The sequence below is a fragment of the Terrapene carolina genome, unplaced genomic scaffold, assembly GCF_002925995.2.
Source record: "Terrapene carolina triunguis isolate 2854851 unplaced genomic scaffold, T_m_triunguis-2.0 Scaffold69, whole genome shotgun sequence".
Classification (NCBI taxonomy): Eukaryota; Metazoa; Chordata; order Testudines; family Emydidae; genus Terrapene; species Terrapene triunguis.
This window is the reverse complement of record NW_020664420.1, coordinates 16,740,344-16,746,288: the sequence shown is the minus strand read 5'-3', so window position 1 is coordinate 16,746,288 and position 5,945 is coordinate 16,740,344.

Sequence of the window (5,945 nt, the reverse complement as noted above, 5' to 3'; positions counted from 1 at the left end):
TCTAGCAGTTATGTTCATCACTGTGATCTCTGTTTTCATCCTCCAGCTGAAATGGCATTAGCGTGATTTGAGAAATTAAATTAACCGAAATCACTTTTTTCTTTTGAGAAAAAATATTGGTAATTGTCCTCTCGTTGTTAGTTTATTGTAAGTAGAAAAAAATCTGAGCAGCCCCACTGAGCCGGCTTCTTTTTCTTATATCCTAACATATCCAGCCTCTTTACATCTTTTTTTTTTAATGCCAGGTGATTGACATTCAGGGCTGGTATTTTACTAAGAGATTTTTTTCCCAATGATTTCTAACTTTGAAGTTTCCTTCTTTTGGCTGGTTAAATTATATACATTTAAAGGCATAGCATTTAATTGAGATTTCCATAGGGCGGACTTATGCAAGACTGACATCTACTGTTAGAAAATGAAATAACATCTAGCATTTTATAGCTCTGGTACGACTTGGTACAACATCTTCTTTCACTGCATTTCAAAGTACCTTTTGGGGGAGAATATGGCAACTTTATTCTCCTGACACTTAAATATGAATAGGGGTCATTGTAATATCATTCAGTTATGAGACCAAAAGCAGGGTGCAGTGGGAAACCCACTATGGCACACTAGTCAGGGGATATTTCCCAGGGAACTAAATTGAGCCTAATGATTCTTAGGACTGCTGCCTACATGGGACTCCTGCTTCAGCACCTACCTTATACCTCCTGTAGTCATTTTATAGCTGCACAGGTGCAAACGTCTTCAAGGCAGTGGAGAATGGGTCCATGGTCTTTAAACAATGCTAGGAAGGAGAATTAAGACAGTGATGGACCAAGGAGGCTGGGTTTTGATTTTGTTAAAACTTCTTGATTGGATATTGGTTTGGCAAAATTTAAATTGGGGAGGGTTCAGATCCAGGTTCCATTTTTCTCCTCACACTTAGGAAGGCTGGGGTGGGTCTTGGAGGGGTTAAGTCAGATATTCCTGCTTCAATATAGCTCTGATATGGGAAAACGGGGGTGGTTTGGGGTTTCCTAAAGCCTGGGGTAGTTCAGATCTATGTTCCATTGTAAGAAAAACATCACAGTTCTTCGGGGTGTTCAACTAATAGGGTCCCTTTTGACCCTTCTCTAAAGCTAACTCTCTTTTCAGAGTGGCAAGGTGGACAGCCTTCTCAGCAGCTTGTTGACACAGTATTTATCTACTTCAACTACACTTCCAATCCACTGGGGTAAAAATCACTAAGCTGTTTATACCTGTTATATTTACCTCTGTAGTGAACCAGCAGGCTTGATATGAGCAAGGCAATTTATGAACCACTTCAAGAACAGAGCGGAATGCTCTGTTAATTGGAAACTTCACTTATGCGGGATGAAAGGCCAAGCACTGGGACATCCCAGTGAAGTAGATTGTACTGTTCTTAATTGGAAAACTGTATTTGTTGTCTCAGAATAATAAAGAAACATTAACCTGAGTAACTCAACACTTGTTGCTACTCACTCTCTAGGACTTACTGAGGAGAGCAGGAAGAGCCTAGCTATTCCTTGGGGACTCCCGAATTCTCTAATTTCCCTGTCAAACAGTTTAATCATCGCCTGTCACTACCAGCCACCTACCCTGCAGGTTAGATCACTCAGAGCAGCAGGGGACTGTGGGAAAAGAGCACAAGAATTCAGGGGATCCAGCCTGTTACACCGGAATTTGACATTCCTGCATGTATCCCACAACTTGACAGTCAGTACTGAAGTCAGCCATTTTGTATGGTCAACCACTGGACTGAAAAGCAAACATTACATAGCTAGGAAAATCTTAGGCCTTTGTGAGACGCGATCAGACAGCTGCATGCTCGCAGTTTGTTAATTAGAATGGGAAGATGGGACTGGAAGTTATGAAGGAGAGTGAGTGAATAGCGACCTTGGTTTTAGGTGCCCCTGAGTTGTTGATTTGGCTAGAAATACTAGAAATGTTTTGAGATGAGTAGTTTGTTGACATTAGAATTGGTGACCCAGTGGAGGTTATAATGCTGACCCACTATAGGCTATATGTTTTGTTAGAGTTAGCTATAAAAGATTAGGTAAAAGTAAATACCTAGAGCCAGGCCGAGGGAGCTTTTGTTCGGGCAAGGAGCTGACAGCTAAACTCCCCATCAGCTGAACAGAAAGAGGACCACTAGACTCCTGGGTGGTGATCACTCAAAACCATCTCAGACTCTGGGTAACTATATCTGGGATGTCCTAAACCTATTGTGTGTGTGTGCTTAATAGCTAATGAATAGTAATTTTATATAAGAGCATGCTTCCTTGTATCAATCATTTATCAGATGCACTGTGTTCCCATTGATTTATTCCTGACACTGGAGAGGAAGATAACTTACCACTGCTTTGGGTTCTGAAAACCCTGGGTAACAAGCCCTCCCAAAGAAAATAATAGTTGAGTCTCCTTTCTCCTAACTTCTGTGGTGGACAGATTCTTAGATGGTGTAAATTACATTGGCGCTCTGACAACTTATACCCACTGAGGATTGGCTGCTGGTTTCTTTTCCCTTCTCTCCTTGATGCTCTACCAGTCCCTTGAGCAAGAGCCCAAGAGCAGACCAGTTGGCTGTAAGCAAGGCCCCTATCTGCTTATCTCTGGTGTTCTCATTATCACCCCAGTGAGACTGCCTCCCTAATCGTATCTGCATAGCTCTCCCGTGTGCATGCACAGCGTGGGGAAACTGGCAGAAAACTTGTCATGTGTTTTAGTGTTTCCCCTTGTAAATGCTTCATTTCACTTTTTTGTGATAACTGACAACACTGGCTTACATACGAGACTAAGTATGATATAGGAATACATCTTCCTGCCTCGATACATTTAACTACCTCTTTAACCCTTACTACTTCAAGGCCACAATGTCGGCATACATCAAACCTGTTACAATTCCACAAAGAACAGCCCTTCCCAAAGTTCCCAAAGTTACTACTTCCCAAAGTTAGTATCATTCCCCATCTCTCTGTGTTCTTGTTTGTCTGTTATATAAGGTTGGTGGGGTAGGAACCGTCTCTTATACAGCACAATGCACACTGATACTTAAACAGTAGCACTGCTCTTAATGTCATTTTAATACACTGAGCTAACAGGTGCACAGAGCCTATAGTTGCAAAGTCAAGCACTCAAAAGCCAGAATTACATTTGCCTGTGCAATCTTAATATGGCCCTCTGTGTATATCCATTATAACTGTCTTTTTATTATATGCTCACAGGACCTCTGCCTCTGTCAGCACCCAGGCCAGATGGCGCTCACTGAATGAGGAACTACAAAATATTTTGTTTTATTCTCATTGTTCAAGGAGTGGCCCAGGCCCTATTTACTGCACACTATTCAACCCTTCCTATGAAGATGGAAGTGTTAATTTCCTCATGGGATTTTGGTGGTGCTCATCAATACAACAGCTGAGTGCTTCACAAATGAATTTTCACAATACCTCTGTGAGGTAAGGAGCTATTTGTAAAATGGGGAACTGAGACAGATTAAGGGCAAAAGTAGCCACCACTTTTGGGTGCCAAATTTAAGATACCTAGGATTTTTTTTTTTTTTTTTTTTGCATACTTAGCAGTATTTAGCACTTCATATGTTCAAAGCACAGCTGTCAGAAATTCCAGCTGCAGCTGTGAGTGCTCAGCACTTCTGCAAACCAGACCCCAGGGTCTCAAGCTGAGCATACAGAAAATGAGTGACCTCTTGTGAAAAGTTTGATGTAAGTGACTTGCCCAGTACCACACAGGAACTTTATGGCAGAGGCAGGGATAGAATCCAGTTCTCCAGGGTAGCCAAGAGGACATCCTTTCTCTTCCCACAGTGCCCTGCTTCATTCACTAGGCACTCTTAAACTTTTGCATCAAACGAGGCAGAGGCCCTACAGAAAATAGCCTCATTCACTACACCACCCTGATTCATCCCATGAACAGGTCCAGCCTGCCTATTAAGTGAGGCAAGGCCCTGTGGAAAATATAGTACTGATTAAAGAGTGTTATAATGCATATGTACAAGGGAGGCAAATTAAGGTTGCACAGTGAAACTTCTCTGGCACCTCATCCTGGTCCCAGTCTTCTTGCCCAGCCAGGCCATTCTTGGGGATCCCCATCCAAGTCCCAATCTTCACTCCTCTCCCCGCAGCTCCTCTTCTCAATCTTTTTTGCCCATCTAGTCCCATATGCTCTGTTGGTCAACTCTCACTCTGTCTCCCCACTGGTTTTTAGTCTGACAAACTTCTCACATGGACTGAAAGTATTTACAATACATCCAGTAAACATGTAGGTGAACAGACTGGACTAGCCTCGTAGAAAACATTCTTAGCTGTAGTAGAACTCCCTTAGAAAAATCAATTCCTATTTTTCCAACAGGTTGTAGTGGCAGCCCCATGGTGTTGTCTATTCATGTAATGTAGTTAAACATTTTATACTCAATTAAATTACATTTACGAAATCTGAGAGACTTTGTTCCCCTTTCACAGACTGCTTCATAGAATTTAAGGCCAGAAGGGAAGATTAGCTAATAATCTAGTCTGATCTCCTGTAAATCACAAGCCAGTTAAATTTCACTGTTACCACAGCATTGAGCCTCACAAGTTGTGTCTGACTAAAGCAGATCTTCCAGAAAGGCATCCAGTCTTGATTTGCAAACATCATGAGAATGAGAGGCCACCACTTCCCCTGCCAGTTTGTTCCAGTGGTTAATCACCCTTGCCTTATTTCCAGTTTGAATGTGTCTGGCATCAGCTTCCAGCTACTGATTCTTGCTATGCCTTTCTCTGCTAAAGAGCCTCTAAGTACCCAGTATTTTCTCCCCATTAAGGAACTAACATACTGTAATCAAGTCCCCTTTTTGATAAATTAAACAAATTGAGCTCTCACTGTGAGGCATTTTCTCCAGCCCTTGAATAATTTTTGTGACTTCTTTCTGCACCCTTTCCATTTTTTCCAACATCCTTTTTAAAATGTAGGACATCAGAATTAGTTGCAGTATTCCAACATCAGTCTCAACTCTCACCTCCCTATTCAGCCAACGATTGCATTAGCATGGTTTGCCACAGCATCACACGGGGCGCTCATGTTCGGTGGCCTGTCCACTATGCCAGTCCCTAAGTCCTTTTCAGAGTGTCTGCTTTCCAGGGTACAGTCCCCCACTCTAAAGGTGTGGCCTACATTCCTTGTTGTAGATGCACAACTGTGCCTTTGACTGTATTAAAATGCATTTTGTTTGAATAGGCTCAGCATACCAAGCAATCCAGATTGCTCTGTGAGTGCTCTGTCCTCATCAGTATTTACCACACCGCCAGTCTGGGTCATCCTCTCCCCCTCCACGTTGAGGTCATCTACCCAGCTCCTCACAATCAGCCTTTTTCTGGTTTCAACTCCTGGCTTGCTCACTCCTCCTCTTCCCACAATCCCCCCCTAACCCCCCGACTTCAACTTCCATGTTGACAACTCATCCAACCTCTTAGCTGCACATTTCCTCACCCCTACCTCATTATTCAACCTGCAGCCCTAGATCAACTCCCCTGCTCCCCAAAAGGGCCGCTTACTTGACTTGGTCTTTATCAACCACTGCTCTCTCTGCTGAGCTTCCCCTCCAATAGCACTAGGGATGGGGGTGATAGTTACTCAGTCTTACAGCGTCCATCAAGTATTGCAGGCTTCTTGACTGCTCTGACTCTCCTCCCTGCTCCTTCTATTGACAGGGTTGTTGATTCTCTTTATGCTCCTCTCCCCTCTTCACTTTCCAGGCCCTTTAAAATCTATCCCCAACCTACCTCTATCTTTAGTTTTGCCTTTGCAGCCTCACGACCAGCCTCTTTTAAAAGGGGGCTCATTTTTAGGTTCCAAGTCTTCAGGTTCTGTTGTATTGAGATGTAAAATGAACACTACCAATGTGTTCACTCTGCTGTACTCTACAATCCATCACACGCCCACGCTGAACC